Below are 10,502 nucleotides of genomic sequence, written 5' to 3' on the forward strand. Positions count from 1 at the left end.
TCCTCACTGTATCCAGTTGGAGACATTCTATAATGGTCTCAATGCACATACAAGATTGATGGTAGATGCTTCCGCGAATGGTGCAATTTTGTCTAAGTCTTATAATGAGGCTCATGAGATCATCGAGAGGATCGCGAGTAATAAATATCAATGGCCAAAAAATCGAACAGCTTCAGGAAGACGTGTAGCCGGAGTTCATGAAGTTGACTCCCTCACTTCGTTATCGGCTTAGGTATCTTCTATTTCTTCTATGCTAAAATAGTTAACCGCTAATAGTACTAATAATTTTGTAGCTCAGCCACCAAGTCCGTTTGAAGTAGTTTCTTGTGTGTTCGGTGGAGAAGGTCATTCTTTTGAGAATTTTCCATCAAATCCTGAGTTAGTGTACTATGTGGGGAACCAATATCAAAATAAGAGTGGGCAAGGACCCCAGTCCAACTTCTACAATCCTTTATGGCGTAATCATCCTAACGTTTCTTGGAGTAACCAAGGAAATGGATCGAACAACAACTTATTGCAACAAAGACCCAACCAATCTCAAGGGTTTAATCAGCAAGCTCTAAAGCCACCTCATGCAGAGGCAACAAATAGTTTGGAGAACTTGTTGAAAGCGTACATGGCAAAGAATGAGGCTTTGGTCTAAAGCCAAGCAGCAACACTGAAAAAATTGGAAAGCCAAATGGGTCAGTTAGCTACGGAGCTTCATAATAGACCGCAAGGAACCTTGCCGAGTGATATTGAGAATGCAAGAAATTTGGGTAAAGAACATATCAAGGCAGTGGCATTGCAAAGTAGACAAACTCTGGAACCCCGATTGATTGATGTCGATGATGTTCACGTTCAAAAGGAGGAAAGTCAACCAACTATTGAAGTTCCTACACCAAAGGAATCAGAAATTGCAAAGTCTTACAAGGTAAACCCTGACCTAGTGAATTCAGATGTTTTAACATCTTCTTTGGATGCAGATTTACCTACTCAAAAAAGTAGTCTGATTCAACCGAAAGTTCCATCACCTTCATATCCACAAAGATTGCAGCAACACAAGTAGAGACATGAGGTACAATTCAAGAAGTTTTTGGATGTTCTGAAGCAGTTACACATCAATATTCTGTTGGTAGAGGCTTTAGAACAAATGCCAAATTATGTGAATTTTATGAAGGATATACTGTCCAAGAAGAAACAACTGAGTGAGTATGAGATTGTTTCCTTGACAAAGGAGTGCAGTGCGTTCTTGCAGAACAAACTGCCACTCAAATTGAAAGACCCAAGAAGCTTTACTATACCCTGTAACATTGGTGAATCTTACTATGGTAAAGCTTTGTGTGACTTTGGAGCGAGTATCAACTTGATGCCTAAGTATATTTTCAAGATGTTAGGGATAGGTGAAGTAAGACCTACAACGTGACGATTCAGTTAGCAGATCAATCTTTAACATATCCCGAAGGAAAGATCGAGGATGTTTTGGTAAGAGTCGATAAATTTATTTTTCCTGCTGATTTTATTATTTTATATTTTGAAGCAAATAAGGAAGTACCAATTATCCTTGGGAGACCTTTCCCTACAACAGGAAGAACGTTAATTGATGTGCAGAAATGTGAACTCACCATGCGAGTTCAAGACAACCAGGAAACTTTTAACATTCTTAAAGCAATGAAATTTCCTGATTTGGCATAGGAGTATTCAGTTATGGAAGAGATAGAAACCTTGGTTTCTTTGGAAAGTAATTTTGAAGAAGATCCATTGGAGAAACCTTCAGATCTTGACCCTTAGAAGGATGAAAAAGGTGAAGAAAACATGGCTTTGATGAAAGCCAATCTGAGAAATTATATTCAATCCACACTTTTTGAACCGTTAGAGTTGGAAGTCAGAGAATTTGTGCAACCAAAGTTGTCAATCGAAGAACCACCTAAACTCGAACTAAAGGTGCTTCCTTCCCATTTGAAATATGTTTATTTAGGTGATTGTTCTAATTTTCCTATGATTATTTCAGCAGAACTAACGAAAGATCAAGAGGAACAATTGATTGCTCTTTTAAAGAAATTTAAGAAAGCAATTGGTTGGACCATAGCTGACATTCGAGGTATAAGCCCTTCATTTTGCATGCATAAAATCATTTTAGAATAAGGTGAAAGAGCTCAAATTGATGGGCAAAGGAGGCTCAATCCTATTATGAACGAAGTTGTGAGAAAGAAAGTGATTAAATGGTTAGATGCACGAATCATCTATCCTATTTCAAATAGTTCGTGGGTAAGTCCGGTGCAGTGTGTGCTGAAGAAAGGTGGAATCACGATTGTTGAAAATGAGCATAATGAGTTAATTCCAACAAGAACTATTACTGGTTGGAGAGTCTGTATTGATTACAGAAAGCTAAACAAATCCACTCGAAAGGATCATTTTCTGTTGCCTTTTATGGATCAGATGGTAGCTCAACTGGCAGGTAATGAATTCTATTATTTTTTAGATGGCTATTCGGGATATAACCAAATAGTTGTAGCCTCGGAGGACCAACATAAAACAACCTTTACTTGTCCATATGGTACGTTTGATTTTAGGCGAATGCCTTTTGGTTTATGCAATACACCTGTAACTTTTCAACAATGCATGATGGCAGTATTTACTGATGTGGTCAAAAATTTGGTCGAGGTTTTCATGGATGATTTTTCTATTTTTGATAACACTTATGATATTTGTTTGAGTAATTTGGCTAAGGTACTGAAGAGATGCGAAGAGACGAATCTTGTCCTTAATTGGGAAAAATGTCATTTTATGGTCAATGAAGGAATTGTCTTAGGTCACAAGATCTCAATGAAAGGAATTGAAGTTGACAAAGCAAAGGTGGATGTAATTGAAAGATTACCGGCCCTAATTAATGTGAAAAGAGTTAGAAGTTTCTTAAGCCATGCCAGTTTTTACCGAAGGTTTATCAAGGATTTCTCAAAAATTTCTAAGCCGCTGTGTTTGTTGTTAGAGAAAGATACAGTGTTCAATTTTAACAAAGCGTGTTTGGAAGTTTTGGAGGATCTAAAGAATCAGTTAATTACAGCCCCAATACTCGTTACACCTGATTGGAACTCAATTTTTGAGTTGATGTACGACGTAAGTGATTATGCTGTTTGAGCTGTGATGGGTCAAAGAAGAAATAAAGTATTCCACCCCATTTGCTATGCAAGTAGAACCTTGACGGGAGCCCAACTCAATTATACAGTAACTGAAAAGGAACTATTTGCTATAGTTTTTGCTTTTGACAAATTCTGTTCATATCTTATAGGTACCAAAGTGGAGAGGAAGTATTAAGTTCAACATATGAAGATCATAAATAAGCCTTATGATTTTTTGCTCAATTGATGAGAAATTGTGTTGAATGAAGAATAATATCTATGGCTGTGACATACATGCAAACAATGATTCATGTTGGCATATCTTGAAACTTAGAATAAAATTTTCAAAATGTTTGTATATGAGTTACTAGTTAATAAAGAAGATCTATGAGCATTAATTTGTTGATGCATGATTACGAGACGAAGGTTGACGCTACTTACACTCTAAGCAAAATTTACCTTAGCAAGACCTTGTGTTGTGCATGAACATTACTCGGGACGAGCAATGATTTAAGTTTGGGGGTGTAAACAGAAAAATATATAGGATTTTTCCTATATAATTCATCACCTTTTTACTTAAATTTGTTGTAAAAACCAAGTAATTGTTTAACAAATTAATGAAATATGTGAAAATACGAAATTAGGGCATAGAAATTATTAAAATGTGATTTTATGTTTTATTATATAGTTTTCATGCATAAAAGTACTTATTTTATATTAATTTAAGCATATTATATTTTTCAGCTATGAAGTGGGCCATGCATGATTAAATTAAATAATAAAATATAATGATATATTTTAATTATTTATTTTAAATATTTCATTAATAAAATTGGGTTTAATTAATTAATTAAATTGATTAATTAAAGTGGTTAAATTAATTCATTTTGTCCTCTAAACTATTTGCTATTTTTGACAAGTCTGAGAGTTTTCTTCTAATTGCAAAACTGTCCAAAGTGGGGACCACGTCAACCCAATTTTTGACTGCACATGGCTGATTATAAACCATATTTTGTTTAATTACATAAGGCCCTTGAAGAGTTAAAGAAATCAGAAATTTACCTGAATATTTGCTAGAGACCGAGTCTTAGTCCGGATTTGTTGTGGCATTCAAATTGACCAAAAAAAAGGAAAAATCAACTACATTTCCTCAATTCATGGCCATTCTTGGAGGAGGTTTCAAAAGATGGACACTCCTAATTTTACCAAACTAGCTCCCTTGCCTCACCTATAAATAACAGCTCATTTCTAACTTTTTCAATCATCCCTCATCCCTCTCATCTCTCATCCTCTCTTTCAACTCTCTTAGATCTCACACCTATCATCATCCTTGCACAAGGATTTTAGCAAATTATCCTCTTGAAGAGACCTTGGTCGGTCACTTTGGAGAACCATCAGCAAAGCAGCAACGCAAAGAAGCGAAGGAGTCTCAATCAGAGTCTTGGATGAAAGCCACTCTGAATTGGGTTTAATCTTTCTTTTCTTTAGTTTAATTTAAAGATGTTTGCTATGAGTTCTATGTTCTTGTTTACAACAATGATAGCTTAAATTTTATTTAAGCTAGGATGATTATTTTGATTAAATAATATTTATGTGATTCATGCTTATAATGTTTGTACCTCAATCGATCATGTTTTTAATTAAAGTCAAGTTTTTATTTTTATTCATACGTGATTGAAATGCACCTGAATTAGCTAAGTGATCCTAACCAGACGACGGCTAATGGACGCATAATTGAAATGTGCATGCTCAATTTTGATCCTAACCCGATTAAATTGTAGATTGCCTAAGAACCCTAACCAGGCTCTGTTATCTGCATAGTTTTTAGATTTGTGTGATTAAATTGTTTCAAACCTAACATGTCCCTGTTACCTCACACGAATGCTAAGAAACCCTTAATAAATAAGGATCAGTAAAATGCATATTTACTAAGTAAAGGATTCCGAACGGACCTAATTTGGGTTCCAAAAGTCATGAAAGATCGAGTTGCCATGGAATGTTTTTCCGAATATTATTAAGCATGATGATAATAAATTAAGTTTAATTAAAGTAATTGTCCTAGTTTATTTATGTTATAATTGTTGAAAATTGTGTTTGATTTTACTAAAATCTATTTCATTCATATAGTCTGCATATTAACATAATTTACATTAGGGATCATTGCATCTAGTTTATACCACTTCTCAACTATATTTTGTTTTTGTTTTTTCAAATTGTTAATATAGTTTTACAAATTAAGTGACTTAGCACAAATACAATCCCTGTGGAAATGATAACTCAATACTTACTTATTACTTTATAACGATTGTGTACACTTGCACAAAGCCCAGCGCTAGAACCTTGAAACTGAAGAATGCAACATCGTAACCTATCCTCAAGAATCTGAATAATTCTCTCGAATTGACCATTCGTCTGTGGGTGAAATGTTGTATTGAAGTATAGGTTTGTACCTAGTGCATCTTGCAGCTTTTACAAAACCGCGATATGAACCTCAGATCTCTACCCGAAACAATAGAAATAGGTACTCCGTGTAATCTCACAACCTCGAAGATGTACAACTCAACAAAATTATCAAATGAATAGTCCATTCGTACCAGAATGAAATGAGCCAATTTTGTCAATCTGTCAACTATAACCCAGATCGCATCTTTCTTTCTCGGAGATAGGGGCAATCCCGACACAAAATCCATAGTCACTCTATCCCATTTCCACTTGGGAATCATAATCTGCTGTAACAAACCAGACAGTTCCTTATGCTTAGCTTTAACTTGCTAACAGACCAAACATTTAGAAACAAACTCTGAGATGTCACGTTTCATACCAGGCCACCAGTAAAGCTGTTTTAGATCATTATACATTTTCATGCTTTCCAGATGAACAAACAAACGACTACTATGAGCTTCATTTAAAATCATCTGAATGAACTCTGAATTTCTCGGTACACATATTTAGCCCCTGAATCTTAAACAATCATTAGCATAAACTCAAAACTCTAAAATTCAAATCACATTGAGCCTGTTTTGCTAACAATTCATTATCAGCTTTCTAAGCTTCACAAACCTGCTGCATAAATAACAATCTTGCTTTTAACTTAGCTATAATCGAGTTGTCATCAGATAGAGCCAACTGCGTATTCATTGCACATAGAGCAAACAAATATTTTCGACTTAAAGCATCAGCAACAACATTGGCCTTTCCCGGATGGGAGTCAATCACTAGCACGAAATCTTTCAAAAATTCCAATCATATTCACTTTCATAGATTTAGATCTTTCTGAGTCATCAAATACTTAAAGCTCTTGTGGTCAGAATAAACATGACATTTATCACCGAACAAATAGTGATGCCAGATCTTCAACGCGAACACGATAGCTGCTAATTCCAAATCGTGCTCGGCTAATTCTTTTCATGCGGCTTTAATTGTCTCCAGGCATAAGCTATGACTTTGCCTTCCTGCATCAAAACACAACCCAAACCATTCAACGATGCATCACTATAGATTACGAATTATTTACTCGATTCTGGCTGTACTAACACTAGAGCTTCAGTCAACAGAGCGTTTAGCTGATCAAAACTTTTTTGCCACTTGTCCAACCACTCGAACTTATCATCCTTCTAAAGTAGTCTCATCAACAGAGTTGCAATCATTGAGAAACCTTTTACCAATTGCTTGTAATAACCGGCGAGTCCTAGAAAGCTTCAGACTTCGGATACATTTTTTGGAAGCTTCCAATCCAATATTGCTGAAATCTTACTCAAATCAACTTGAATACCCGATGCTGACACAATATGCCCCAAAAACCAACTTTTCATAACCAGAACTTACATTTACTAAACTTTACAAATAGTTGTTTATCTCGCAAAGTTTGTAGCACTATTCTTAGATGTTCAGCATGCTCAGATTCATCACGGGAATAGATCAAGATGACATCTATAAACACAACAATAAATCTATCCAAATACAGTTTGAAGATCTGATTCATTCGGTCCATAAAAACAGCATGTGCGTTCGTTAGTCTGAAAGGGATAACTAGAAACTTATAATGCCCGTACCTCATTCGGAAAGTAGTTTTCGGCACATCAGAGTCTTTAACTCGCAATTGATAGTAACTTACTCATAATATGGTGGAACAATTTGGGTTTCCTCCTCCTCCTCATTATCATCATCATTGGCACCCTTCTCGCGTAGCGGTGGGAATCTTTCGAACATGCACTAGAGTGGTGTTGGTATGGGCCATCCATTCTGTTCTCCAATGCGAATAAGAATGCCTCTCTTATCATGCATCCATTGGGTTTTCCACTCTAATATGGGCATATATGTGAGTCCTGTCATATTTAACCTGTGAACTTTACTCTTCCTTTTTATCAGCCCCTAGGTGTCGCTCCTATCTTTGGTTTTTTGCTCCTTCTCCGGATTTCACTTTCATTAAAGCTCAATGAATTGACTGTAGAAGTTGTCCCCAATCACACTACTACTAGGTCTAATAAATGGCTCAATCAGAGACATGAGAATCTTAGCTCAACAACATAGGGCAGAAGTAAAATACTTGAAGTACATACTATGCTTTTGGCTCCGTGTGTACTTGAGTATTTCCTCGTAAATCTAATGGTTGACAAAAATATGCTCTCTTTACAATATACAAAAAAGCATAACTGCTCGAGAGGCGGTAACGTCAAAAGTATTGTGAATTGGAACCAACCCGGTGCAAATGAATTCCATACACATATTGGCCATCGAAAACATGATGGTCGTGTTGAATTTTAGGGGCACCTCGGAGTTGGCTTGGCAAGTCCACTTGCCATGCCCTTGATCTACGGTAATTATGTGTACCAAAAATAAACTAGTTTTCGTACTTTAGGAGCTTGAATACAAGAACTTTGCGTAAGTTTTAGGTAAGGTTTTGTAATTTTATTTACGTTCAATAATATGTGAAATTTGAGTCCTTTATTGACCTTAAGGGTCGAATGAGGCCTAAGGGTAAGATAATATGCTCTGTAAGTGTGTAGGAGACTATTAGAAGGTGGGCTAACTCGATACTAGTAGCTGTGTTACAACACAGAGAGTTGAATGTCGCGACATAGGGAGTAGAATAGAAGAATACCAAGATTACATTTGATGTCACGAAATAGCCTGAGGATGTCGGGACCCACCTCTGAAGATGAAGCATACTAACCTCGATGTCGTGACATAAGACCTGGTGCGTCGCGACATCACCTTTGTACAGGAAATAGTTAAAAGCTAGGGGTGTTTAGGTCCGGACAATCAATCAATAAGCACGAACACGATAGCTGACCTAGGGTTAAGGACGATAGCCACTCTAAAGTCTATAAATAGACTCATCTAACACATGTTATTCACAGCTTTTCATATTGTATAATTTTCTTCCTAGTTTTAGTCTTTAGTCTTTCTGTTTTACTAGGCTTTAGGTTTATTTCAATTTTTTTCTTTACTTTTGTGGAAGAAACCAGATTTGTGAACAGGATCAAACTCTGTGAGGATTTAGCATTCTATTTAATACATATCAGGCTTCTTCTAAACTTTATATTCTTGAAATTTTTTCATGTTTATTCTATATATGAAGTCTATATTGTTTATGAGATCAATGAGAAACTAATCCTCCTGTAGGGGATTAGCGAGCGGAAGTATGATTAGTTAACTGTTTTGTAGGGTTCTCTTAGCGGATTAGTTGTTCAGGAAAAAATGAACTTAAACCCTAGGCTTAAAAACCTTAGAAAGTCAATAAGGTTAGAATTAACCAAAAATTGCTTATGGCCGACCCGTGAAAACCTGAACCTTGAATCAGTCTGGACTGTGAAACCGGAAGATCTTGCTGGGGTATCGACTAGTTGATTGAATTAGAAAACCAAAAGTGATAGTTCATTATGATTACCAAAGCAAGCTAATCACCCATGCTCAGATGTGATAAATTTTACTATTTGATTTCTCCTTATTTATTTATTTATTATTAAGAATCTCGAAAACATTTCTGTATATTTGATTGTAATATAATTCATCTAACATACTAATTAGATATATTTATTCTTAGGTCTGAAATAATTTAGTGCTCACCTCCTTTCGGTACGATCCTCTAAGTACTCATCTTCTTTGTTGTAACTATATTAAAACCTAACATGTATACTTGTGAATACCAGTTTTAATATATTTTGTGCAGGATTTCTACCTAGGCATTGGTACGTCTAGAGGTGGTCAAGTTGTTGGTGCCGTTACTAAGGAGGAAACGTCACTAAGTTTTATTTAATTTTTGCATCTTAATAGAATAATTAGGAAAATTTTAAATTATAGCTACGATTTTATTTTCTTAGTTTTTCTAATTTCTTCTTTTTGGCTTTACTGTGTGACTCATAGTAGAGGAACACCTATAGAGCCATAATAATATATAGGAATCGCCAATAGCAATAGCAACAACAACGACTTCAAAACCAGCCACTTGCTGCAGGTAATTTACCACCACGAGAAAATCCATTGGTCGTCGAAATCAACAATAATATCTTAGGAGATCCACCACAACTACCCACAGATATGGAGTGTAATGATAGAACTCTTAGAGAATATGCACTACCAAATCTGGAAATGGTTCAAGGGAGCAAAAAAAGGCCAACCATCCTGGATAATAACTTCGAAATCAAGCTAGCATGATCCAAATGATCAAAAATAATTTGCAATTTTGAGGAATGATGACAGAACATTCGAGTCAGCATTTAAAATGGCTCCTCTAGCTTTGTGACACTTTCAGATATAACAGGGTCATCAATGATGTTATTCGTCTTTAGTTGTTCCCCTTCTCATTAATTGATACTACCTTTTCTTGGTTAGATTCGCAGGCACCAGGGTCTATCACGACATGGGACAAACATGTAGTAAAGTTCCTACAAAATTTGTTCCCCATTAGCTAGATGGTCCAGTTAAGAAGGAAGATTTCTATGTTCAAATAATTAGAGGGAGAGAGTTTTCATGAAGCTTGGAAGTGTTTTAAGATGTTGATTTAAAAATGTCCACATCACAGATTGCCTGGGTGGTTACGACTGCAAATATTCTATAATGGGCCGGATGTTCACACAAGGTTAGGATTGGATGGTGCTGCAGGAAGAGCCTTAATGAACCGAATGTATGTGGACACATACAAATTAATAGAAAATATGGCAATGAATTCCTGCAAGTGGCCAACTGATTGATACATATATGGCTTGAGACCATCTACGATAATGGTTGTCCAAGAGGATGACATATATCAACAGTTAGTGGATAGACTCAATCGTATAGAATCCGTAAATAGTGTACCATCCATATATGAAGGAGACAAACCACTCTTCCATTAAATTAACAATCCCATCGAGGAAACCCTTATTTGAATACATGCAAACCCGGATGGAGAGATCACCTGAA

General features: G+C 35.9%; 1 non-coding gene across 1 annotated transcript; it reads right to left on the minus strand.

Annotated features, from left to right (window-relative positions):
* Positions 1 to 10,019: 10,019 nt before the first annotated feature.
* LOC121216526 (small nucleolar RNA R71) lies at positions 10,020 to 10,125 on the minus strand. The gene has a single exon (XR_005912707.1). It is a non-coding gene; the product is annotated as a small nucleolar RNA R71 (small nucleolar RNA).
* Positions 10,126 to 10,502: the final 377 nt, after the last annotated feature.

The sequence above is a fragment of the Gossypium hirsutum genome, chromosome D04, assembly GCF_007990345.1.
Source record: "Gossypium hirsutum isolate 1008001.06 chromosome D04, Gossypium_hirsutum_v2.1, whole genome shotgun sequence".
Classification (NCBI taxonomy): domain Eukaryota; kingdom Viridiplantae; phylum Streptophyta; class Magnoliopsida; order Malvales; family Malvaceae; genus Gossypium; species Gossypium hirsutum.